General features: G+C 42.0%; 1 long non-coding RNA gene across 11 annotated transcripts in view; it reads left to right on the top strand.

Annotated features, from left to right (window-relative positions):
- LOC110470605 (uncharacterized) overlaps nucleotides 1-27,546 on the top strand; it is a 120,151-nt gene that overhangs the window by 56,856 nt on the left and 35,749 nt on the right. For 9 of the 11 annotated variants that reach the window (XR_014956460.1, XR_014956465.1, XR_014956462.1 and 6 more), the window contains 2 exons: nucleotides 2,308-2,481; nucleotides 4,886-25,320. This is a non-coding gene — a long non-coding RNA (uncharacterized LOC110470605). The remainder of the gene's footprint in view (nucleotides 1-2,307; nucleotides 2,482-4,885; nucleotides 25,321-27,546) is intronic. The other 2 variants (XR_014956458.1, XR_014956456.1) reach the window with 2 other exon arrangements.

Below are 27,546 nucleotides of genomic sequence, written 5' to 3'. Positions count from 1 at the left end.
TCTCAATAAACTTATGTTTACATCACTAAATGTGAACTTTATTGTCAGTACTGGGCTGTATCACAGCTACATTAGGAAGCATCTTGTTAATTGCTGCAGAATTAATTCAAGTATTACTTTTTATTTTCTCAAGGAAAAACAAAGTTTCATTATTATCTTTGCTTTTGCAGAGAAATATATTTCCTTGATGACTTAGAGCTGCATAAATCTCTTGCTTGCTGAATTTCTTTGCATTTTATTAAGGCACTTTACCTCTACTAAGGCATGATTATTATTGAGAAGCACATACACTGCCTGTAGGAATAGTTATTGGGTTTTTCTCTGTTCCAATAGAGGTCCCATTGCCAGTTTCTCCTCCGCCTCCTCAGAATTAAAAAAAATAGAAGTAACAATAACACTCTTGCTGTTTTCTCCCTTCCAAGTAGGTAGAAGAAAATTACTTGATTAGATTATAGGGTTTGTATATGTGTTTAAAGAATTTATTGTGGGAAATCTATACTAGAGCCAAAATGATTAATGGTAATTAATGTTCCCACATTTAATAACAAAAGAATTAATAGAGAGCAGCCACTTACTATAAAGTGTTTCCTTGACATTTCTCACTAAAAATAAAATTTCTGAGCATGCCACGTAGATTTTTGGGAAAGAAGAAAGAGAAAGATTAGGCAAAGAAACATCTCACTGTAATTTAAACCATTATTTCTCTGACAGCTTTTTATCTCCTGTCTGGAAGAAATAAACATATTAAATTTTTTATTAAAATAGTTAGGCTTTCTGAGAGCACTTTTTTCCCCAGTGCAATAATAAATATTTATTTGTGCCAGAAACAAAGAAGTTTCTCTGCGAGGCTTTTACTGATGCTTAGCCAAAGGTAGGATTCTCTTAACCTCAGAAATGCAGCTCTTGTGCACTTGCTTTCTCTTCTTCAGCAGAAATTTTTGAATGTATAAGTAACATTCTTATAGAGACCGGGTCATCCAGTGGTGTTGATCACCTGCCTCGCTGTCCTCCTTTGACTGTTGTTTATGGAGGATGAAGCGCCCGATATCAATGAAAGAACAGCTCCAAAACACAGAGTTAAACCCCAGCCACAGTAAATTTCCAAACAAATAACAAAGGCTTTCCAGCAAAGATATTCAGACATACGGGCTGGACACTGGATGTGGCCAGAGAAGGAGTTTATCATGACCCAGCGAGCTCTTGCAAAATCCTCCTTCTGTTGCCTGTGCTCTGCCTATCCCCTGTTGTATTCCCTTGGCATGGCTTTAAATATCACCTCCTACCCAGCAGCGTGGCTGGATGGAGTGGCAGGAGACTGGTGTTAGGCACTCACATCAGAAAGGGGATTGCATCCATTTGGGAAAAAACTCTTGGCCAAACTGTCCGGTACAGAGTGAAATTCCATCCTTTTGAAGGGGAAAAAAAAAAAAAAAAAAAAAAAAAGCAGGGCATGAAAAGAAAAATACTGTCAGATGTCCGTGTACTATTAGCACAGAATAATTTATACTGAATTCTGCTCTCACTGTTTTGGTAGATCTGGATGTGCTCTGCCTATGATCTGGATGTGGCTGGGGTTTCTCTGTCTGTTCCTCTGGCAAATGTGGTCAGTATTTAACCCAGACTGTATTTTTGTGCTTGCCATCTGCTTAATTCTGAATGTCAGATCCACAACTGGCCTGGTAGTTATTGCTATTCAGCTATCTTGAACCCAGCTCAGTGCAGCAGATAGGAGAGGATGTACTGGTTGTGTGGAAATGTCATTCGAGCTGAGTCTCCTCCTCCTTGATTTAAACTCAAGTCTTCCTGTAAAAATAATAAGAAGGTATGATTCTCCTATTTTTTTCCTTATTGCATTGTTTTCTCCAATTTTATGCCTTCTTGGCTTTGTTACAATTAGGAAAAAAAAAAAAAAAAAGAAAGAAAGGAAATCCAGTAAAGGCTGAGCATGTAAAAGTTTCCATCTGGTTGGAATACCTAGTCAATGGGCATGCCACACTAATTCTTTACTAAGTAATTTTCAGAAAGATTCTATGTTTTCAGGTGTGGAAAAACTTCAATATGTGGCTTAACCGGAAATGTTTAACTAAAGTGAGCTATTAAGTTCCCTACTTTAACCCTTCCAGCTTTTCATGTGGTCAGGCTGCTCAGATTCTTGTTTGGAGCATCTAATAAAATAATTGGAAATGGTTTTGATGACTCACAATAACTTAGAAATTTGGATGGAATGCATGAATGCTGGGAAAACTGCTTACAGTTATTTCATGTTAAGAAAATTACTTAACACACAGTTATTTGTATTCTTCACAGATCTGATTCAGTCTTACAGTTTTGATGTCTCAGACAAATGTCAGCACCTTTACAAGGAGCACATTGACAAGTGAATGAGACAAGCAAGTGGGCTGGAGAAGAATCTGCCTCCAATATTTTGATGGACCTCGAAGACCTGTGTCTGGAGATAGGAGAAGTGCTGCAGGATGGGAGGTAGAGCTCAGGAAGGATAATATTTTTTATTTTTGATGCCTGAAACCCAGGTCATATTAGGTGTAGTTTGCCCACGTCTTGGGGCAGCAGTACCCATAGAGGTCAGAGGTGGTTTGTGGCTGTAGAAATTCCTCCAGATCAAAAAATTGCCATTTTATGTTGGAGGCTGGGGGAAAGATGTGGGAAGGAAGGGCGTGGTCTGTCCCCTAGGCTGAGGCATTTCCAAGATATGGCCCCTACTCAGGAGACTGAGATCAAAAAGTGCTGGGGTGGGATTGGAAAGAGGTTTTTCCTTACTCTTGTTGGATGATGTTCCTGGTCTCTCCTTTGAAAATGGTGTTGCACATGCTCTAGTGGTCCAGCTGGCTGAAAGGTAGCTCTGCCAGGCCAGCAGTGGGAGGGTGCAGGTGTCCACCCTTGGAGGACACTTTTTGTTTCCTCACCCCTATGACATCCTTCTGCTCAGAAATGGTCAAGTAAAATACATATACAGGTGAATAAATCTGTCACACAGAGCTTCCCAAAAGCACTAATCTAAACCCTATCTGCCAGAGATTAAAATGTTAAGGTATGTCTGGCTGGACCCCATCTATTGTTTATGAATTCACAATCCTCTTGGACGTCCCCAGGTGCCAGGTTTTGCTTATGGATCTCTGAACCAGCCGAAGGAAATGTAAAATCAAATGTAGACAGACAGCTCCCTCTCGAATACATATCCACAGAGGCTGAGGAACACTTGTTATGCTAGCAAGGGTGTGGAATAAATTAAGCTGAGGAAATTTGCTCTGGACCCACCTATTTGAGACGGGAGGCTTTGTGTGCCACGCCAGACCCGGTCCTGCGGGAGTGGCCGTCACCGCGGAGCAGACAGGTGGAGCTGGAGATGCTCGGGCTCGCAGCGTGGCACAGCACCAGCAGATCAATATTTAATGTGAAGGCTGTTGCAGCCCCTCACATGCATAATTTATCCCTGCTTTTGGGTACAGCTGGACCGGAGTCAAGCCGTGCTTCCAGACTGCAGAGGGATTTAGAAGCGGGTCCAAGTGTTTCAGACGATCCTCACCTTCAAAACGGGGGCAACTCCAAAGCCAGGATCCAACTCCTTCCCTCCCTTCTCCTTTGCCCAACACACAAACAAATGCTCTGGGGAGGTCTTTGAAATTTGTGTTGAATTACATTGACTTTCCCTCGTTGAGGGCACACAGCAATGTTTGTATAGAACAGAATTAGGGCCCCAGAAAGAATTGAGCATTTCAGAGTTTAATTAAGTGCGCTAACAACACATGAGCGAAGTCAGCCTCATAAAAGAGAACTTTATTGTACGAGTTGACACAAAATAAAAGCCCTTTGGGATTAAATTTAAAAAAAAATCTTAAAAGAACCCCACATTATGGGGAGTAACTTGGCCACCCTGGCTCATTTCAGTGGGCAAATATCTCTGCTTGGGATTTTTTTACCCTGACAAATGATTAAATTCCAGAGATACGATAGCACACGATGCCAGCGTAACAAGGTATGGGCAAGAGGGATTTGCTTTTGACTAGTTAAGAAATAAGCTTACTAATTCACAAATTTATTATAAGATTAGCCTTTAATACCTGATAATCACCTTCGTCAAGGAAAATTTTGTCCGTTTAAGAGGAAAATGAAATTTATAGATGGGTCTTGAGCCAAGCTCATGGGTGGTAGACAACATTCAGGAGAGATCCAGCCTTTCTCTCAGAGCAAGAGAAACAGAAACAAGACAGGCATGGCAAAATCTTAGATGTCATAAGATTATTAATCTCTTTGCAGAAAACAAGTTTGATCTCTGTCAGGCTATCCATTAATTTTGATGGAGGTACTTTTAAGATCTTATGTTTGCACTTCAGTGGGAATGTTACAGCTAAATATGCAAGTAAAAATGTTTTCTCATAACGTATACAGACAAGTGTTCCCATTTCAAAGGTGATGTTGTCATATAGACATAAGAACATTAGTATTTGCTAGTCTTGATATTATCTTCTTTGCAATAGCCCATCTGGACCTGAACTAGGAAATGCTCCCAATGTGTTAGGCTCATGCAAACATCTGGTGCAAAAAGAGGCCTTTCTGCTCAAGGAGTTTTAGCTCCAACTAATGAAAAAGACAAAGTGTGGGAGAGAAAAGGACAGAGAAGGACAAAAAAAAAAGGATAACTTTTCACAGCCCCACAACTAACAGATGGAAGTTTGTCTCCTGACTCCCAGATGAATCCCATTGCCAATAAAGGATATTGTGCAACTGCTGAGCACGAGTTTATACCCCAGTCACTCATGCAATGATGTTGTGAACAGGTATGAGAGCAGCACAAGCCGTGTCCTGCACCAGAAGTGGTTGTAAAGACAAATAACAATACAAGTACTCACTGTCTTGCTGTCATTAGCTTTCAGATTCAAAAACTACAGGCTGAGGACAACATTTTGAATCTGAATCTGGAATTAGATTCTCCTCCCTGAGTACCAGGTACCACATCAGCTCTTCTACATTTCTGCAGAAACTAGGTGAAACTGGGTCTTGAGAATCAGCACTTCTGGGAAGGACGACCAAAGTTAATATTGTAGCCTGAGATGCAGAATTCCTGAAGTCTCATTGCCACTGCAGATTCTGTATTTGGATATTTCATCTTTTGGTATGAAGGATCTGAACATGGCCATCCTTCACCATAGTGCCTCAGTTTCCCCCAGGTGCTGTGTCTCACTTTACCTCTTGTCTGAGCCCAGACCAGCAGAGTTGTTCCTGTAGAACCTCCTAGAAATGCTTAGGTTGGAAAATCTCCCTGAGATGATTGAGCCCAACCATTCCCCAGCCCTGCCACCACAAGGCCATGTCCCCAAGTGCCACATCCACGTGGCTGTTAAATCCCTTGTGGAGATGGAGAACCCACCACTGCCCTGGACAACCCTTTTGGCGAAGAAATTTTTCCTAATATCCAAGCTAAACCTATGACTGCAGTTTTTGCTGTGGCAGAGGCCCTCTTTTCATTCCCCTACCTGCCTCCAGCTGCCAATGTTTACAGAAGTTACAGGAATTTAATTATCTTCAGGACTTCTACCTCTCTGTTAAATTGGATTGAAATAAGCCAATGAATTGGCAAGTGGTTAAGGGAGAAAAGGTCTGGCAGACAGGACCAGTGTGAAAGCTTCATGGCTTCAGGAGAGCTGCCCAAAAAGAACTGAACCCAGAAAAGGGTGGGATTCTGAAAAGTACAGCAGCACGTGAACTGTGACAGATTATCTGGTTAGGGAGTGAGTGAGTGAAGGAGAACAAAAAAAGGAATTAAGTAGAGAGGTAAGCAAAGGCCAGAAGTCAGTGCCCTCCTTGGGGACATGGGGAAAGAGATTAGAACTTTCCATGATTTGGAATATATTCTTCCCCAAACTAAAAACCATTTTCAAAGTCCAAACATTAGACAAAAATTTGTTTTATTTCAATTTATTAAAGAGATCTCAGAGTTCCCATTCCTTCACTTCTTATGGGTTTCTACACACTGGAGCGGACACAGAGAGTCTGGCCCAGAACTTTTGGGTATGGAGCACCCAGTGCTGAAGGGCCTTGCAGGGCTGGGACCTGCCTGGATCCCCCTGGAAAAGGGACAGGCAAAAACCTCTGTGGAAATGCACAGGCTTGGCTGCACCAGAGATGGCAGAGGAGCAAATGGCTTCTCTCATATTTAAAGTGGCAATTTCAGAGCTAAAGGTGTTCCTGACCAAAGACACAGGCAAGGGGCCTTTGGAAATCACTCAACAAAGTTATAGATCTTCCTGAACTTGAGCCAGGCAAAAATACTAGGACCTGAATCAAAAAGAAATATTTTATAGCTCGAATTTCTTTTACCTATCAGTTTTTTCTTTTCTGTTTGGAAATGCTTTTTTCCTCTTGTGGTTGAGACGAAATGATGAAAGTATGATAATGATGTCGTGGAAGAATCATGTTTGTCTGGGTGCTAACTGAGCATTTTGGATAGCCTGGAGTTGGCTTTCATGGGTTTGCACATCCCTGGGAGTGTCCAAGGCCAGGCTGGATGGGGCTTGGAGCAACCTGGGGTGGTGGAAGGTGTCCCTGCAGGGGGTGGGACTGGATGGTCTTAAATGTGCCCTCCAACCCAAACCAGTCTGCAATTCTGTGTGCAACACCTACAGTTCTGCATATAAGTACATGCTCTTTCTCACTTTATGTGCTATTTTTGTCTGTCTGTGTGTAAATATTTGTGGTGGAATTGATAAACTAAATAAGAATCCACTCCCCACAGGCACACAAGCATTGCTGGATCAAAGACTGGCAGCCAAGGTGAGAATTGATTTCTCAACACACTAATTTTAAAACTGAATAAGTTCAACTCTTACTGGAGGTATTTCAGTTTAAAATTCTGCTTTTCCTGTGCTGGGTGCTTTCATCCCTCTTCCATGCGTGAGGCTGGGATAAGCAGGATTTTGGGGAGGGCTGATGCCCTCACCTCCCACTCTGACTGAGAGCTGCAGCTCCCACGACTCTTTTCCTGCAGCCCACAGGTTGTAACAAGTGCTCAGTCCCAGCAGCCCTCTGTGAATTGTACCTGCATTATTTATTAGCCAGCAGACGTAACTCTGTCCCTTTTTTCAACCCAGCTTTAGTGACTGTGCATTCAGGGTCAGTTCACTCTCCCCTCTGCACGCTGGGCAGGGTGAGGAGAGGCAGAGATTTTCCATGCCTGCTCCTTGGCTGGCTCTCAGCACACTTCCCTTTCAGATTTGGGGGTTTACATGGATCCTTAGGCATTTGTGAGTGGAATTAAAGTGTTCCTTGCAAAGAGGGAGAAGAACTTGTGTGGAACATCAAAGCAGGTGGGCTGATCTGAGCAGAGGGGTATTCCCAGACAACCGGTCATTCAACATCAAGCCCCAGAATTTTAGTTTTGATATATAAAAACAACTAAATAAGGAACACAACACTGAAAACTGCAAGGCAAGCTTGCAAAACAGTCCATATGCTCTGACAATGGAGCTAATTTTCTTTTTAATAATTCCAACAGCAATTCCTAATAATTAGCTGATCTAATTTAGATTTGCATTTTGTCTTTTCAAAGCTGTCCTATTACAAATAGCTGAGGAACCTTGCCCTTAAAAATGACGATATTATCCTGACAGCCTGGGACTGCTGTTGGAGAAAAGATTTTGCCTGAAAGAGTTTCAGGAAGTTACAAAACTCCTTTACATGGCCTGTTGGATCTGTGTATGATTTCCAACATTACACAAAATAAATACCAGGAGACTGGTGTGGTTTATACAAGAGTTTATAGAGAAAAAAATCCACCCACCAGCTCCCTTGCTGAGGATTACAACCAGGTCTCTGCTGCCAAGTTCTCTGTTTAGGTAAAGCATGAGAAAATCTACCATTTTTTTAGAGTCACAAAAGGGGTGCTACAGGGGGGCAGTGAGAAGTTGACAGCTCTCGCTGCTTAAAAGGCAGCTGTTCCTTCTCAGGTACTATTATTAATAAACCCTAAGGTAATGTTTGCTCTGAAATATGTCTAATTGAAATAATTTACCCTAACCCTTAGAGAATTATGAAACTGTTTTCATCATGTTCACACACAGCAAAATAATTATGAGATGCCATATGGAAAAGACATCATGTGGTATATGTATTTCTGAATGTATACTTTTTGAAATGGTTCCCACAGATAAATCATACAGCTAATTTACAAAGAGGAGGTGGATAGTAGTTCTTAAGTATGCAGTTTAAGTTTAAAATGGTTTCAGGCTGGGTAAATTTACAGTGGTGATGACATGCAGTAATTGCACTGATCACAGGATGTATATCACAGAAGATGTCGATAATGCCATTAAGTTACACTGCACAAAACGGAGCAAGAAAATTCTGCTGGTGACTTTCTGCTATTGCCATAAACCACCCCACAGAGCCTCTGCAGGTCCTGTGTGGTCCTGAGCTTGTTTTGCAGCTGTTATGTACCTGACCAAAGCACTGGAAATGGTGCTCCATCCTCTGTGAGTCTCTGTTTACACTTGGAAAGCTCTCAGCAAAGGGAAGGATCTCCTTAATACATAAATTAATACACTTAAATACAGAAATTTATTTTGAATGAAGTTCTCAAGAGAGCATCAGTTAAAATGCTGCTCCTTTCTGTCCATTCCTTGAAGGTTTTACAAAATGTTTTTTCCTGACCTCTAGTTACCTGCATTATCTTGTACATGGATGAGGTATCTCTGTGCTTTGATGTATGCAGGTTTGATTACATACAGACATTCACATGCAGTAGAATTCTGCAGGGCACTTCTTGGTCTTTTTCCAGGAGTAATTGTGGTGGCTGATGAGACATCTGAGGTTCTCTTCCTGCTAGTTAAAAAGTTTTGAAGGTGCTTTTTGAATAAGGAACTCTTATTAACATTTCTAGAAATCTGGCTGTAAATCAGGCTGTCTTGTCAGACTTCTGGTAGTTCTTGGTTCCAGATGGATGGAAGTAAAATCAGAGAATATGTCATTGCACTCTTGCTGTTTCATGTCCCATTGGAAACCAGCAAGGGACAGCGACATAAAGCTATTTCATTCTGTCCACTCCACTCTCTTTATCTTTAAGGATCCTTCTGAAGAAAAAAAAAAAAACAAAACAAAAACAAAACAGTAATTTTGAACTGGAGCACTTCAGATTTGCCTGTGTCTGACTTAGTTCATTATTTCTATGGTGATTAGTGAAATATTTGAAAGATGTGGAGTACACAAACTAATTCACCCTCAGCTCTATTTTGCAAGAACTATAGGCACGCACGACAGCTGCGATGTTTATCCCCCAGTAATGACATCATTACCCTGCATTACTGCTCTAGGTAGTGTATTTGTCAACAGCCAGGAACTGATGAGCACAAGGAAAATATTTACCCAACTCCTGTGCTGTGGCATTACCCCAGCAGTGCCATTTCAGGAAGATCACACTGCATTCCCGAGATTCGTGCTGCAGAAACCAAAAAAGCTTTGACATTTCCGTGCGTGTAACACCAGTCTTCAAATAACCACCTTTTACAGACAGTAATTACAGTAATTCTGCTTTCAAAGGACAAATAAAAAATAATAAAAAAAGAAGTGGAAAAGCGATATTCCCCAAAAATATCTAAAGATGGGAGTTTTCCATTACCCTCCCTGCGTGTGGAGTGCTGGGGACATCCATATTTGATGTCTCCCTAATCTTCCCAGGAGTAACTACATAAGCCAATATTTACTCTCTCTGTCGGTACAGATACAGTATCTGAAATGCTGCTGCTGCTGCATTAATGTGTGAGAGTTTAAACTGAGCTCTTCTGTCTCATCCCTGGGAGCTGCCTGCACAGGAGAGGTCTCACCTCGTGCCTTCCCCCTCTCTGTTATTCCTGCTCTTGGATGAGAAATGTGAGGCTCTTTCTCCGTTTCTAACGTTGCACAGATGAAAAGGCAAGTTCCCCTTTTAGCAACTTCCAGTCATTTGTTTTTATGCTCACCGAAGGTGTATCACGGTTGGTGTTATTGCAGTGCCCTAAACCAAAAGTCACTTTTTTTTCCCGGTGAGTTACAGTAGATTATTATTTCACTACAGTATCTGAAAGCATGAAATAGAGATTTATGATACTCTTGTGTTTTCCACTTCAATTCATGTAATGTGGGGAAGGTAAAGTGTCTCTAGCTGCACAGTATCCCTTTTTTTCTCTTTGGAGCAGTGTGTGCTGTGTGATTAGAGGATAGTGAGAAGGTCACTGACCAAACTTTATCTTCCACACAGTTTCCCACAGAATGTATTCCTCCTAGGGAATATTTTCTCAGCTCAGGTTATTTCCAGAAATGTTCTCAAACCATAAGAGCAGTCCTTGCAGTAAAACATTTCATTCCCACTTTTTATCCTTTATCTAGCAGCGCAGTGTTGACAGCATTTATGTTTCTTCTATTGACTGGGCCAAGAACAACAGGATTAATGAGGTTGTCTCTTCATGAGTGCATTATGTTTTTTTCCTCTGACCTTTCAAACATGGGAATCTTCTGTTTGCAATATTTCTTAAGGAAGGAAAACCCCTTTTTGCTGAAGATGGTTTTGACGGTCCCCGCGCCTCTCGCCAACCTGTGGGCTGGAAGGAAACCGGGAAAAAGCAAAAGAGGGAATATCTTTATTTCCTCATTTTTTTGGAAGAGCTGTCTGGGGGGATGGGGGATATTTTAAGGGCTTTCTCAAGCCTTGAAATTCTGATGATAAATCTTGCATGGCTGCCTAAGGACTATCATGTTACAGGAGCTGTTCAGGAGACGAGTGGACATTGCCCTGCTGGTTTAATTATTTATTTACTGTTTCCAAAGGATTGCATGTGTTTAGAGTGGACAAGGAGGGGAAGGAGGAGCCACTGGATTCACAGCCTTCCACAGAACACTCTTGTGCTTCATCTTGCCTATTCCTGATTATTTTTGACACTGGGTAGCTGGAACACAATCAAGATAGGATCATTGCTAAGTGCAGCAGGACAGGGAACGTGAGGAATTTTCCCAAGGATGGGAGCACAAATATCTTTAAACACAACAAATAGCTTTGCACATATGACATCTTTTTGCCAAGTTCCTCAAAATACATCGATTAGATAAGCCAAACATAATTAAATTTTTGCATAAGATCATTAGGGGCAGTGTATTCCCATTTTTCATCTGGGCAAACAGAGGGACAGAGAGCTGGAAAAATTCCTACTAGCCCAGAAGTTATCTATATAGTCAGGTCTCAAAGCTGGTAGTTTCCCTTTTAAGTTGTTTATTTCCTTTTTTGGTGGGGAAAGAGGCCCCACAAACTTGTGCATTCACATTTGGCATCTTAGGGGGCAGAAGACCTCTTTATGGAGGTAAAGGTGGCTTAGTGTCAGTCCTTTAATCTCTTCTTTCCAGCCCATGGTGATCGATGGAGAAATCTGCCTGTTATTTTAGATGGGGAGAAGTAGAAGAGGTTCTGTGGATGTGTATACAGGGAGTTGTGTATGTGCATAAAAAATTACAAAATTTATGAAAATATGTAAAATATATAAGTACAGAGATGTATAAAACTCAAAACACAACCTAAAAATGACTCTAAAAAAAGTGGAAACATGAGTGCTTGCAAACACTTGCAGAATATGTTCCCCAAAGGTGTGTAATGCTGCTGCAAATAAGAAAACCCTTTGCCAAGTTGGGAAAACATCTCTTACCTGCTGACTGATGGGAAAATGCATTGTCCAGGGAACTTGCTGAGCACTCCAGTGCTGGCTTTACTTCATGTCCAGGGTTTAGAGGGCCAGGACTCTGGGCTGGGATCCAGGAGGGCCAGAGCTCAAGAACTGAGCTCAGGATTTAAGCAAACTCAAGATCTCTGTGTGTGGATTCAGGTCATCCTGGGACTGTGAGATCGAGCTGAACTAGACATGTGGACACAGCCAAATTCATCCATGGCAAGCCCAGGAAGGGAGCAGAAACAAATATTCCTGCTTGCTTGAATGATTTAAATAATCCCACATATTAGGGACAGACTGCTTTTGCAAAGTTTAGGCTGAAAAAATGATCAGAGAAGCCAAGAAATTTCTAAGCAACTCTTCAGAGTAATATTTCATGAGATCTTGAAATTTTTCCTCCTGAGAATAGTACTTATGTAGTTAAAAAAAGTAATTCAACTGTGTATTGTCCTCACAGGAGAAAGTTTCTAATTTTTAAGCATGATTATAATGCATGTCTTAAATTTGGGGTTCCTGGGCTTTGAGCATTTGAGTTTGATGCTTGAACTCTTATGTGTTTCATTTAGGATTTCTGGTTTAGCTGCACTTAAATAACTAGAGAGAGCATTTTCCTGAATCAACACTGGTCAGCATTTAAGGAAATTGAACATAATTGTGATTCTATGAAATTCTTGTATTCTACTTTTTTTTTTTCCTTATAATAGTATATGCATGGGCCTAAATCTGCTGAGTGTCACTGTTGTTTAGCAAGAATAAAAGGGGTAAAAGCTAAAGAACCTGCAGTTTGCTTTCTCCTTCCTTAAGCAGATGAGCTCCCTGTCACACACTACTAAAATATTCTCATAAAGCCCCAGTTGAAAAGAATTTTTGGGTTGCAACCCTCAAGACTTTGAGATTTTTAAATCCTGACACTTCAGGATTAAAAAAACCCACCCACGTATCTATCAGGGAATGGTGAATACATGTTTGTGTAGTTTGCCTTATTTGCATTTGTTGGTAATTAATTAAAAAACATGAGTTTAATTAAACTTGGAGTTAGGGGATTCATTAAAATAAAAACAAAAAGCATTTTAGTTAAAAATGTAAAATAACGTGTTTGCCTGAGTTTGCTGGTGCAGCTTAAGGATTTGCAGTGGGGAAACTTTAGGGACTATCACACTGCACACAGTCAGAGAAGAGTTACTGAACAAAGAGTCTTTGTCAGCAGATAAATTTCACCTTGTAGTTACTCAAATTGGAATAACAATTGGAAAACAACTTTTTTGCCCTCAGTTTCTTTCTGGGCTGACTCTGTGGCTATGAAAAAATGACAGCCATAGAAGCCTGAAGGAAAGGGTTGCAGCATAACTGGAAGGAAGGTTATTAAAATAAGAGATAGAGGGGAAAAAAAAAGATGAAAGCGATTAAAGAGAAGAGGTATAACTCATCAAAAACTCAAGACTAAATTATATCTACCTGTTCATATTATCATGAAAAATTTCTGTTTTCAGTCTCGTAGTCACAATTCACTGCCTTTAGATTTTTTCCCTTTGAGAATCATGGAAGGGGCTTGGTTTCTAAGAAAAGACATGTTAGAATGTTGAAAGCAGGAACAGAAAAAAAAAAAAATCACCTCAGTGAAGAATTAAATGTTTATTAAGTAGTTTTCTCTGCTGCCATTGATTTTGCCTCTCTTGCAGGACGGGGCTTATCCCTCCAGCAGAAGTGTATGAACAGCAGAAATATTGAATTTTCTGTAGCCTGTGTCATGAAAATTGTCACCTAGAACAGAAGTGAAACCTTTTTGCTCTCTCAGACTGAAGGGATTTAGTGAAGGTCTCCCAAAGAAGTCACCCAGGTGGGATTTTTGCCTTCAAGGACCTGCACATGCTGGTCCAGAGGCTTGGGACAGACACTGATGGCAACGTCATCGCCACCTCCGTTCTCCTGGGGTGGGGGGGCTGGTGAAAAATCACTGACTTCCATCAAACTGCCTCAAAAATCAAGAATTTCTACTTTATTCTTCCCCTGAAGTGTCTCATTTGGGGAGGAAACAATTATAATAACGGAATATAATATACCCTAAAAAATTCCAAGTTGCATTCGTAAGACTAATTTTCCTATGAAATTAATTTAAACACCTCAGCAATGAATATGAAATGCATTAAAAAAGAAAAAAAGTCTCAATTAATTTGCCTGGAGGTGCATCATGGCTTGGCACTGCCTCGCAGGATGTTGGAGGACAACTTTGGTGTGTGAAGGAGCAGGTTTAAAAGGAGAAAAAACCCACCACAGAGAAATATTTTGCGTCTCTTTGAGATAAGAAACCATCTGTGGGTGCCCATTTCCTGCAGGGTTGGGCAGGAGGATCCCACTTTAGCAAAACACCTGCACCCAGCAGGGAAGGTGGCCCTGGCAGGCAGCAGATGCTCCACAGCTGAAGCCTTTCAAAGGAGACACCTTTAGAGCTCCTGCCCTTATGGGATAACTGAATCATCCATAAATAGTCTTTAAAGGCAGCATTGTCTGCCTAAAAAAAAAAGAAAATGAAAAAAAAATGGAAAGGAAAACGAAGTAGGGGTTTTGTGTGTGGGTAAAGTAAATATGGCTGGAAATACATGACTTGTTAAAAGCTTTTTGAGGACCCCACACTCACGAAATCTTTTAGGTCATGTGTTTGCTTTCTGAAACATTTGGTAAGTAATAAGTGCCAAGGGACTATATGCACTCCATCTGGAATTAGCAGATTCCTCTTTGTTCAATTGTTCCTAAATTTGGAACCAGCCGACTTGTTTAAAAGTATTTTGATTTGCTTTTAAATAAATATGGGAGATAAACATAGCCCAGGACCAGGAAAGGTACGTTATTAGTCCTCTCCCTCTCTCCACACAACTCTTAATGGGCCAATTCTGTTGATTGCTGTTGGTTTATGGTAACAATTTGTTTGGAGTGATCCATCAGTTTTCTTCAATTTTTATAAATAGTATCAAAGAAATCAGAGCTGGAAAAAGAACTATTAGATCACTGAATCCCCTCTGCTGCCAGCACAGTCCTGTTCCTTACAGAGTAGTTTTTCCATTTCTTTCTCCAGGTTAAACTTGGAATTAAGTTTAGAGCCTATAGGTCTAAGGAGAGGTACAAGAGTAAGTGATTTCACTCTTTTCTGCTTTCCTAACAAGAAAAATACCTCATTTTCATCTCCACCACCCTACACAAGGAAATGGCGTGTCAAAAGATCAAGTAGATGTCTGCTCCTTGCAGGTGTGGTAGATTACTACCTCATCCCTGTAAAACTTTAATTTTTGCTTGGGGAAAGAAGAAAAGGAAGAGAAAAGCAGCACTTCTCTTATCTTCCCTTATGTCCTATAACATCTAAGAGTCTGAGACCAGGACACCTGCTTGTCCTGTAGGCGTATGAAAAGAAACTGCATTTCCTTTAGGGCCTTTAAAACGTTTTTAGACACAAGCCTTTACAAATATCTTTGAGAAAACACTTTAAAGAATTGAAAAAGCAAACTGGAATAGCTCAGAATTGCACTGAATTCACGATACAGAATTGAGCTGGAGGAAACATTTCAGCCCGAGAAGGTTTTCAATGAAAAGCTCGTAAAGCAGGGCTCAGGAAGGGCTGTCCAACGTTGTTACGCTTGGCGTGTGAATAATTCTGAAGAGGTGCAGATCTGTAGATTTGGGATCCCAGCCTAAGATGTTCAGGCTGTATGTGTTGGTCTGTTTCCATGGGCTGGAAGGGAGCAGTGCCTCCTTGCTCCAGCTGGGGATGGATGATCCCGCTCTGCACCGGCTGCGGAGGAGGCTTAGGGAGACTCTCCTTCCTAAGCCAGAGCTGGCCTTCATGAGCTGGGTCTTACCAAGCAGGATCAAAGTCTTTATCTAGTTCATGGCTGCTCAGAATTTCTTTTCATCCCGCATTTATTCAGAGTAAAAGCAAACATTTTATTTCTGCTTCAAGCTTTCCTAGGACTGCAAGCAGCGCAGCACAAGATACATATTTCCCTGTCTCTACAAGGCCTTCTTATTTGGTCTAGATACACATCTGTAAGTATTTTACCCTCTCATATATTCATATATGCTGCAAGTCAAAGGAGCTTAAGTTTTCACTGCTTGCATTGCATTGCAATCACTCTGTTTCATGGGGTACTTCGGATGTGTTGCATCTCAGCAGCCTCAGGCCTTCTCTAAGTCACTGTTCTGACCTTCCCAGCAAGCAGGAACTGAAACTATACTGAAAGATTAGTGTGGGATACTCAAAACATAACCATAATCTCTTCTACCTCCTTTCCTATTCCAGTCAATCCTTGTTTTGAGGATCAAATCTGTATTTCCTGTGTGCTTGAGGAAAGTCTGTCAGCATGATGAAGTATCAGCATCGCTCAGCAGGACCTGTTGAGGAGCCAGTGTTTGTGCTTGGCGCGTCACTGGTTTATCATTTTTAAATCTAATTTTGTGAGTATGGGCTTAGGAGCTGTGCCAAAACTTTGTGGAGACTGTTGTATGCACACACTTTAAGTTAGGGCACTTCAGCATTGTTAGGGTAATGTTGGATTTGAACTCAATGATTTTGTGATTCCAGAGCTCTAATCCTTAATGAGAATGAGCTCTCAGCTCTAAGGAATGTAGTGTCACAGGTTGCTGGCTGCAGTAAATGTATTTAATTATACATATATAATATATATGTGTGTTTATGTTAGGAAATATTTAGTTGAATCTGGTGGTTTGAAAAGGGAAGATTTAAAAACAGTGCCTGAAGGGGCCTCAGAAGAGCTGGAGAGGGACTTGGGACAGGGGATGGAGGGACAGGACTCAGGGAATGGCTCCCACTGCCAGAAGGCAGGGATGGATGGGAGATTGGGAAAAATCCTTCCTGTGAGGGTGGAGAGGCCCTGAGAAGCTGTGGCTGCTCCTGGATCCCTGGAAGCATCCAAGACCAGGTTGGACAGGGCTTGGAGCAGCCTGGGACAAGTGGGAGGTGTCCCTGACCATGGCAGGGGTGGAAGTGGATGATCTTCATGATTCCTTCCAAACCAAGTCATTCTATGATTCCATGAAAATACAGCAACTCAGTACCTGCAATGTGAGTAAATACACCTGCTAAGAAAAAATGGTGGTAATTGTAATAATTTTCTGATAATGTGTCCTCCTCAAGGGTTTTTGTAGGACAAGAAATGAAGAAATACTCATTCTTGCTCCAAAGAACTGAACTAAAACCTTGTCATTACCACCTGTGAGAGGACAGAACCCCAGTTGCTCTGTAAGTGAGAGACCAGTGGTTTCTTTTTGTTTCTGGTTATTATTTTTAAATTCTGAGCAAGCAACTTTGTTATGAGACTCAACTCATTCGCAGCTTGTGAATTTTTTTGACAATGCATATGCTCGTGCTTCACATTTTGTCATCTCCTTTTAGGAGACTACACAAATTTCCATCATTTCACTTGGAAAAATGTCTGATAGTTGGGCAAAACTGTCTTAGAAACTCTGAGAACAAAGAGAAATATTGGATGGTAGATGAGATGAATCTAGATTTTACAACAAAGGAAGTGGTTACCAAAGTTTCCCTCTCACAAACTGTGTTTTCTTTTAAGGGGTTGAAGGCAAGTGGTTGTGGCAGGTCAGGTTATCACATTGTGCTATAGTTAGAACTCTGGACTGGTTCTGTGCTGTTGTTTGTTGAGATGACTAAGTTGTCATTTTTAATTAGCTTTATGCTCCTCTCAAAGGCTAATTACTTTACTTTTTATCAAGAACACTTGATTGGTAATGACAAGGGTGCCATGGTTACGTATTTTTAGAGAATTCCCCAACCTGCCCCATTATGTGATTTCGTGTTCCCCCTGGATTCTTTGTGCAGTAAAGCCTTCAATAAAAATAATGGTTAAGAAAAATGGAAGTTTACTGAAGATATTGGTGGAGAAAAGTATCTTTTGATTTCTTTTTGGCAGGAAGGACATTGTTAATGCATTTACTCAGTGTAAAAACCATTAGGCTCTGTTTACCTCCCTGTCAGTAACACTGATGTTGCTCTATTACCTTCACTGAAGTTACCTCGGACAAACTGAGTTTGAGACTTTCCTTTTTCCCCCCCTCATTTGTCTGTAGCTGTACATCTGCCCTGATCATCATGGAAATCTGGAGCGACTGAACTGCATCCTTGTTTCCAAGTGTGGAAATTGCACAGCCAGACACTGACTTTCAGAGGGGGTTCACCAACATTTTTACCATTACTGGGTCAGAGAGCCCTTGAGATAAATATGAGAGGTGTTTTCACAGGTGAAATCTCTCTTTTCTTTATCAACTTGTAGATTGCTTTAATCTGCTCTTGTTTGAAACAGTCCAAAAAGTGATTCTGTGAAGGCTCCCTCCATGGCGGGAGGCAGTAATGGGAGACATAAATACTCCCCTGGCATTTTTTAAAAATACAGTTATACCCAGAGAGTGGCTGCTTTTCTCCTGTTGATAAATACACATCAGATGTTTGGTAAACCAAATTCTCCCAGGAGCTTGTCCCAAAAGAGGGAAAGACAATGATTTGGAGTCTACATCTGCAGTCTAAGCTGCTTTGGTGCCTGCACCAAAAGCCTCCCCGTGCTGGGCTTAGAGCTCTTCCCAAAGCAGAAGCCCAAGGGGATCTAATGCTGCTCCTAACCCACTGGAAAGGCAACGAGGGGACAGCCACCACCTTCCACTGCAGGTGGAAAGGGACTCCCTGGTGACAGGGATCAGAGGAGACATCTTCCTGAACTGAAGGTCGGCATGGTGGGATGCTGGTTTGGCACAGGTGTGTGCCCAAGCTGCCAGGAGGAGCTCCAGAAGGGTGTGCTTGGCTGGGGAGGTCTCCTGGAATGTCTTCAGTGGCAGGAACCACATCAGGGACATCTCTGTAACCAGGCAGCTGGGGATGTGAAGATGTTCTGGAGCAAAGTCCCCGAATTTTGGTGTTCTCCTTCCCAGAGCCAGACAGGGAATGCAGCAGCTCCAGCCACTGCAGCAGTGCCGTGTCAGTCTTTGCAGCCTTCATGCAAAAACCCCTTCTTTACTGAGAATCTCATCTCCTTAATGAGCCAGTGACAAGCTAGGACTTCAGTAATTAGTGTTATTGCTTCTTAGTGATGTCAGCACCAAGGAGGAGGGGAGAGACAGGTAAGGTAGGCTGGCAACATCACTGGGGAACAGATGTTTGGTTCTCTGCTTCCTCTGCTGCCAGAAAAATAGACAGCATTGGTTCCTAAAGGTATTAAATTCCTAAATCCTATGGAATTCAAAGTAAGTGAGTGGCTGGAATTCAAAGTAAGTGAGTGGCTAAGCACTGTGGGGATCTGGGTTTAAATCTCTATGCCTCACCTGTCCTATAAGTAGAATGATTCTTTCCTGTTCACAGTAAAGAAAAATAATACATAATTGTGGAAAACAAGGTGTCTATTGTTATCTTTAAATATATATATATTTATAAATATCTAAGCAAGACATATTTATTTACTTTTTTTTTGAGTGACAATTATGTCATAGTTTTCAATTTTAGAGAGAAGTGCTTGCTGAAGAACACATTGTTTTATTCCCCAGCTGTAATCAGGATACAGTTTCCTCTCCAGAAGTTCACCAGCAGCAAGGTTCAACAAGAAGGTAAGGCAAAGGTTCAACTTTTAGAAGTCAGACTAATAATATTCTTTTCTCAATGCAAAGCTGAGCCTATTTCACTTTCAGGCTAACTTTCAGCATCTCTGATTTCTGTGTGGTGCCTTGCTTCCAGTATAAATAAATGATCCCACATTCCGTCATGATAACATATGCTCATGCAGAGCTCAAAATTAGAAGGAATATGAAGTGTTCTATTAATTGCATGAATGTTGATTGTTAAAATCATGTGCTAATTGGTAATATCTGTGTGCAGTAGGTTCCCGCAATATGTGTTAGATTACATTAACTGTGCTCGTGACTCAGATATCAGCATTATGCCTTTCGTGGAAGGAGCTTTCTTAGACTTTGTGTAATTAGGTTCTATAGATTATCAGCGTAGAAAATTAGTAAAAGGGCATGTAAAGTTAGAGGCATGAGGAATACTGAGCTTGAAAGATGCATCTGCTCCTCTTTCTCATGGTGCGCTTTTCCTCACATCCTCTCCAAAGTAATTCTCACCGTGTTTGTCTTGAGGTAATTCCCAGGGAATCCAGCACCTCACTGACATCGTGACTACACCTGGAAGTTGCCATCTTTTTTGAGTAGGCTTTCTCACTTTTCAGTCTTTTCCTTTGCCTTTCCCAGGTTTTGATCCAAGAAGCATTCAGGTACATTGCAGATAAATGAGATTATCACTGTACTCACCTATCAGTGAGCACAGTTAGCAACGACTCTCCTGTGCCAGATGTTCTTCCTCTCCATTGCTAATCCCTGGGGGAAAATTCATATGGATCTCTTTTGCTCACTGATGTTTTAATTTTATTGAGTGCCATGAGTATTTATTAAAATAGGCAAGGTGGAAGGAACTGGGGCTTGGAGCTAAATGTGGTGAGATGGTGTATTTTTAAGAAATGTGGTGGTTATTTTCACTCTGTGTGCGACAGCCAGGAGGGCTGGGCTCCAAACTCACCCAGATCTGGGACTTTTCATCAGGAATGTAGTGACAGGACAAGGAGTGCTGGGTTCAAACTGAAAGAGGAGAAATTTAGGTTGGATATCCTGAAAAAATAATTCCCAATAAGGGTGGTGAGGCCCTGGCACAAGGTGCCCAGAGAAGCTGTGGATCCCTGGAAGTGTCCCAGGCCAGGTTGGATAGAGGTTGGAGCAGCCTGGGACAGTGGGAGGTGTCCTTGCCCATGGCAGGGTGTGGAACTGGATGATTTTTAAGGTCCATTCAAACCCAGACCATGCACGTTTTCATATTTTCAAAAAGGAAAACTGAAAATTAAAAAAACCCATATATTTTAAAAAATTATTTAGAGAAACACCAGGCAAATTTTTCTGTTGTTAAGAAAAAAAAAAAAACAAAACATTTAAACATTTCATGGGTTGCAATGAGAAACATATTCAGAATTGAATTCCTAACTAGCATAGTTTTAATTCATTTTACAGTGGACCAGCTTGGTTATGATGCAATGAATTAAAACAGGTTGTCTGACAGGAAAAATTGATGCAGTTTTGGTAAAGAGAGCATTTACAGAAGTGTTGGAAGTCTTGGGTGTTATCAGGGCTGTTGCTCTAATGTCTCTTGATTTACTGATCTTGAAACAGGCAAAACCTCATGGGCTCATGAGCTTAATGTTGAGGCACACTTCATCAGTTGTCCTGAGAAATGCAAAGATTTAAGAGGAAATCAGTTTTAGCCCCCATCCAAAATGTTGACACTGAATCAAACAGAGCATGAACTATATACACAGTTTTAATTAAAAGAAAAACTGACAAATTACCAACATTCTAGTGTTCAGAAGATGGTTATCTGTTACAAAAATATGTTTTCTAATGCACATGCTCTCATACATGAAATAGTTTCTAGATTTATTTTATTATAATTGTAAACTATGGCGCAAACACTTAATCTCACCTACTTAAAAAATGTAAGATGTTTTCCAATTCCTTAGCATGTCTCCCTCCTCCCCCCACTTCTGATTCCCAAAGTCATGCATGGAAAAGGATAAACAAATTTAGTAGACAAGATGACCACTGGAAATATGTAGAAAAACTAAAAAATAAAAAGAAAAATTAACCAGAAGGAAGTTGCTTACTGATTTTTTAAGATAAAAAAAGCTAATCTAAAATTACTACCAGCCTTCCAAAGATTAATTGTCAAATTAAGTAGATAGACATACAGTGGTTCCTGGCTACCTGGGAGAATGAACTGTAAAATTGCTTAGTTCAGTGCACATAATTTACAAAAAGATCAGCTCCTCTGCCTCTGTGGAAACTCTGCATATTCCAGGGAAGGTGAAGAAGGTCCCATGAGGACCCAGCCACTGGTGGGAGCATCTGGAGTAAATAGTGTGTGTTTCCAAGGAGGTAAAAGTAAACTGGGGAACAGAGTAAGTTGTTACTCCATGGGGGATAATAAAAATCAGTTTTTTCTCATTTCCTTTGGACTGTTAAAAAATTAGCTAAATATTTGGAGAGCCACTTTTCACACGGGCATGGAGCGATAGGACAAATGGGAATGGTTTTAAACTGACAGAGGGCAGGGTTAGATCAGATGTTAGAAAAGAATTCCTGGCTGGGAGTGTGGGCAGGCCCTGGCACAGGGTGCCCAGAGAAGCTGAGGCTGCCCCTGGATCCTTGGAAGAGCCCAAGGCCAGGCTGGACAGGGCTTGGAGCAGCCTGGGATGGTGGAAGGTGTCCCTGCCCATGGAAAGGGGTGGAAGGAAATGGACTTTAAGGTCCTTTCCATGCCTTTCTGGGGTTCTGTGACCTGGCAAACCCTCCCCATCAGCCCACGGAGTCAGGGGCAGGGGAGAAGCGCTGAGAATCTCTGCCAGGCCAGATGCTGCCCCTCTGATCTCTGCTTTGTGCACAGCCAGGAGAGCTCTGGAGCACCCAGAACTGAAGGCCATCACTAATTTTAATGAAGCCAAGGGGAATCCAACACAATGCTGCTCTTTCCCCATTATTCTTTGTTCCATTGTTCAGTCTCGCAGGGTTGGCAGCCTGCAAGGGGATGGCACTGCATGGCTCCCTGTCCTTGAGAGCCACTCTGGAGCACAGCTGAGGTCCACCAGGGGCTGTGGTGGCCCAGAGGGTCTGACATGTGGGCTGTGGTGAGGAGGACAGGCTGACTGACAGCAGGAGCCAGGGGCTGCTGCCAGTGGGCTCGTGGATGCTCCAGGAGTGCTGGTGCTGGGAGAGGGGCGATGCCTGACAGCTGGAACCTCTTCCCAGTGCTGCTCTGGCCAGTTTGCAGAGCTGCATCTTCCACAGGTGTGCCAGCAACACTCTGGGAAACCTCTCCAGAGCCTCCAGGGCCAGAACTGGTCCCAGGGGTCACTCCTGCTCTGTGTGCAGCCCATGAGCATCAGGGTAGGCTGGAGGCTGCTCCTGCTTGACCATGCAGTGCATTTTTCTTGCTTTTTTAAAAGATTTTTTTGTGACCTATCAGGCCACTGGAGTGGCAGAAATTATTTCTGCCCTCCCTTTAAGAGCTATGTATCCCTGCTGTTAATCTACCCCACAAAAAATCCTTAAATATATACTGTGAAAAATGTTATGCCTACTTAAGCAACATAGTTGCCTGTAATAGTGCACCATAAAGCAATCTGAAATGTTTACTGTCTATTCCTCAACTGCAGTTTTTATTTCTTTTTAGCGGTTTTTGTATCTACAGGATTTTCTTAACTGTGAAAGATTCAAAAGAAGTTTCTCCTTTTCCCTGCAAACAGTCATTATTTGTCCAACAGATTCTCCTGTCAGTGCAGATACAAAATTTTTTACAAAACTTCCAGTTTCCTAAACTTTTTCCAGTAAAAACATTGTTTAAATCAATAGCAAGCTTTGATATGATAGGCTTTTGAGGGCAGCCTGACTTCCAAAGGAGCAGATAATGTTAAACAAGATGTCTTTTGTAAAGGCTTAAATAGGAAATCAGGAAAAGAAAAGAAAAAAAAAAAAAAAAAAAAAAAAAAAAAAAAAAGCCAAGGTTAGGGGGTGGTAAAGATGTTGCTGCTGGATCTAACTCCAGAGACACAATGTGTATTTCATTGCCACGAATAAACTGTATCCAGGGAACGAGCAAATGAAAAAGTGAGGACAGGAGATATCTTATTTTTGTTGTTTGTTTCCAAAGAGTCCACCCCCACATAGGTCACTTGGAATTCATTTGTCTACATCCTGGACTGCACGTAGGGGGAAAAAAAAAAAATGCCTGGGATCTGAGAAAGAGGAATGCGATAGGGCATGGGAATCACAGCGTCACGGTGGCCACCAGAGCATAGTTTGGCTCGTCTTAAAACAAGCAAGCACCGTTGGACCTCTGCAACAGCAGCAAAGCAGCCGTGCTATCAGGCTACCTATCAGAGCCTGGATGCTTGAGAAAAAGTGTGTGGGATTTCACCCGGAGCCTGGGGCGTTGCAGGGCTCTTGGAGCTGCTGCTTTCCTCTCGACATCCAGTACTGCTCGGTGACCTCGGCAACAATCCAGTGTGCTGTTACAGTTCATTTCAATAATTAAACAGTTCAGGGATGGCAGGGCTTTCTTCTTGTCAATAGAAAAAAAAAAAAAAAAAATCAGGGCTGCAGTTTGCTTTTTTTTTTTTCTTCCCCTCTCTTTCTCCCTTCCCCTTTCCCTCTGCTGAAATCCAAAGTGTTTGTTTTTAATTATATTAGCTAGAGACAATTAATTTCACAATCCGAACAAAAAAAAAAAAAAAAAACAACACGTTTTGCGAGAAGGACTGGCAACTGGTAAATGCAATTATTATTGTAGCACATTTTCAAAGGAAGAGATCCCAGCTCCAACAAAGTCATATGTATAAAATTTCAGTCATAGAATATAGTCTCAAACAGCAGATTTACTCTGCAAGAGATGGGAACTGCTCTCCCATCTGGAGCTATGTTCTGTTCATGCCACGTGGACCCATTTGATACCCGCTCTGAAAAAAAAACACCAGCCAGCAGAACAGACCCCTGCCCATCAGCTCCTCCAAGGAGCTGCCTGATGTGCCCCTTTAGACTTCCCTGACGTAGAGATGATTAATACCATCCCCTTTTTAAGCACAGCCTCTCAACAACTTAAAAAACCAAACAAACAACTCTCTCTGTGCAAACGGCAGCATTTACATTTCTGCTGCTGGAGCAAAAATATTAAAATAATTCAACTTTATGTCTTGCAAAAATCTCCTACGATTAAAAAGCTATTTTTTTGAGGCTCTGGCTGTGCCCCTTTCATTGCCCATCTGGCTGCCTCCCAGCTGCTCCCTGGCTGGCTCCGGGCGCTGCCACCAGCGTGGCGGGAGCTGCGATCGCTGTTCCCAGCGTTGGTCCTGCAGGATTGTGGGGCTGCAGCCTGGCCTCACTTACGCTGATTTACTTTTATGGGATTCAGTCAAAATGCTGCGGATTTATGCCGCTGAGGCGAACAGCAAAATTTAACTCCTCGGTCGGGAGTGCTGGTGGGGATTCAGGTCCTTAGGGAATGTTTCCTGCCGGCCCTGGTGACAGCCGTGCCAGCCTCTGCTGTCACACTCCCATTCCTGATTTGCATGCCTCACAGAGCTTTTACCTTTTCCCATTTCCTACCAGTGTCATTGACATAAGAATATTAAACCAAAATATACCGAGGCATCGCTCCTTTGGAAACGGTGCCTGACATCCTTATTCCCACTGAAGAGTGTTTCATTTCCCAAGGAGCTGAATCCTTTCAGTGGGGTGGCTGCAGAGGGAAGACCAGATCCACAGAAAGGTTTTGACATAAGCTATGCTCAAATTGTAGGCCTGGTAGATTATTTTAGCTCGAATCAGGAGTTTTTGCATCCTGAGTGGAGAAAGTCAGACATTATGGATGGGGGAAGCACAGCTTTGGGAATTAATCAGGAAAATGTTTTTGTTCAACAGCTGAAGCATCGTGACAGAGGAAGCATCCACTCCTTGCATTGCAGTGGGTCTCCCTGTCCTGATGCTCTCCTCAGGAGCTGGTTCCAAGCAGCACGTGTATTGTGTAAGTACCATCCCAGCCCACAAAAAACCCAGCTCCAATGCCAGGATTTTCCAGAGGGGCCCCAGCCCTATGGAGCCCATGTTTTAAACCATTTAACCAGTAAAAGGGAAAACCTTTACCCCTTCCCTACTAAAGGGAACCTGAAATCTCATCTTGTCCCATCCTGCCTGGCATGGCTGGGACACCTTCCACTAAAACAGGTTTCTCCAAGCCCTGTCCAACCTGGCCTTAACTTGCTGATGTGTTGGTGGACAGCAGCTCTTGTGGGATATGGGTGGTGGTAACCTTCATTTCCACCCATTTTGAGGCTGTCAAAACAATTTACATTAAAATAATCAACAAAAAGCAGTCTGTGGGTTCCAAGCACCAAGTAACAGCTGTCAGAGGATTATTTTCTGTATTAAAGGTCTAAAGCAGGAGTTAAACACAGATCTGGCTTTAGGACTGCAGGTGAGGTTCTCAGCTTGGCCTTTGCAGTTCACACCTCCAAGCGTGACAAACCTCTCACCTCTTAATTTTTGGACTTGATGATCTTAGAGATCTTTTCCAACCTTAATGATTCTTTGACCTACCAATCCAGCCTCAGGAGTGTGGAGGTGAAAATATTCCCTGTGCACACGAATGTGCAGAGTGGTGAAGCAGCTGCTAAAGGTGCAGCCTCTTGTGTTGGAGCTGCTCTTGATTTCCAGGAGAGCTCCCCAGAACCTTGCAGAGCCGTGTTGATCTATGCCAGCATCAGAGGGACCAGCCTTGCCCTTTGACTGTGTTCCTGATCCCTCTGCTTGCTCTTTTTTTCTTGGCGAGAGGAGAAACCCTTGCAAAGCTGAAATGAAATATTAAGCCTCATTCTTTCCAGGTAAGTACATGCCAAATCTCGCAACGATGTTGGCAGGCTCCCAAAGTTGCAAAATAATGAAGAAAACATTGAGTTTAGGACTCTGTGCCCATTTTAGCAGCATTCCTTGTAAGTGCAATTAAAGCTGCCACTGATTTGACCTCAGGAAACACAGCAAATATACACTGGAGTGCTAAAAAATCACCTTGAAAGGGGATGGAAGAATACCCCAAATCTTGCTCTTAAAAAAGAATAAATAAATTCATTATTTAAGGGCCACTGGAGTCCTCATCTGCACACCCATGGTAGGTCAGGCCCAGCAGGAGCTGAGGTGCCTGGGATTAAAAGTAGCTTTCAGCATCTCTTGGGGTTATGCTGGGCTGATTTGGTCTCTGGACATGTTATTTAGCACCTGTTGATGCAGATTTTGCCCATCTGGACCATGCGGGAGGGGACCTTCCCACAGGGCAGGTCCAAATCTTGACTGCAGGATGGGACAAGAAAACAGCATAGAGATGCATAAAGGTAGTTTAAGGACATTTGTGTCTTGCTGCCACCTGCTATTACCATTTTTGATGAATGCTGTTGCTGCAGGAAGAGGCCTCTCAGTGTGAAATCATCTTTTGTTGTCCTTTGGTCTCCCCTATCTTATTTTTTGCAGAAGTTAATGACAGATGCAACCTTCTTGGCTCCAGAGGTAGTGAAAATAAAGCATAATGCATTACGATATGTTATGAAATATGAAATAAGCAATTCCCACAATGCAAGCCTGTTCTAGCTATAATAGGCTGAAAACAAAGGTTTTGAGCTCTTATCCTCAAGGATATTGCACAGTAAGGTAAAAAAGTCTCAAAGGAAAAGCTAAGATCCTCGGAATCACTGTGGTGGCCTCACACAGACCTGTAGAAGACTGATTTCAATGATTTATTGTTCAAATTCCACCTATAAGGCAAAAGAATAAACTTTGCTTTTCCCCCATTTCAATTTTTTTTTTTTTTTAGCTGCAAAAGAAAACACCAAAAATATGGAAGCCCCCAGTGGTGCCTGCAGAGTGTTCCTGGTGCATCTATGGGTGACACAGACTGTCCACACTTTTTTTTCCTGACACAGCTCTCTAATTCAGTTCAGAAGAATGACATGAGCTGCCTGAACATCTGCTAGAAACTGCAGCTGAAAAAGAAAAAAAAAGAAAAAAAAAAAGAAATATTCTCCCTGGGACACCCCATGAAGCAGGAGACTTGAACTTACTGCCATTGGTTTCAGTGGTAGGGGTTCAGACCCACTGACCTCTGCTTGTCCCCTCAAAATAGACTGGGAAACCAGAATTTTATAGTTAGGTGGTTATTTCTTCTGGAGCCAGTAACTGCAATCCTAATGACATGATTACAGCA

This window comes from Lonchura striata, chromosome 7, assembly GCF_050655825.1.
Source record: "Lonchura striata isolate lonStrDom1 chromosome 7, ASM5065582v1, whole genome shotgun sequence".
Lineage (NCBI taxonomy): Eukaryota > Metazoa > Chordata > Aves > Passeriformes > Estrildidae > Lonchura > Lonchura striata.
Note: the sequence above shows the minus strand (reverse complement) of the source record. Positions and strands in the feature narration are given on the sequence as shown.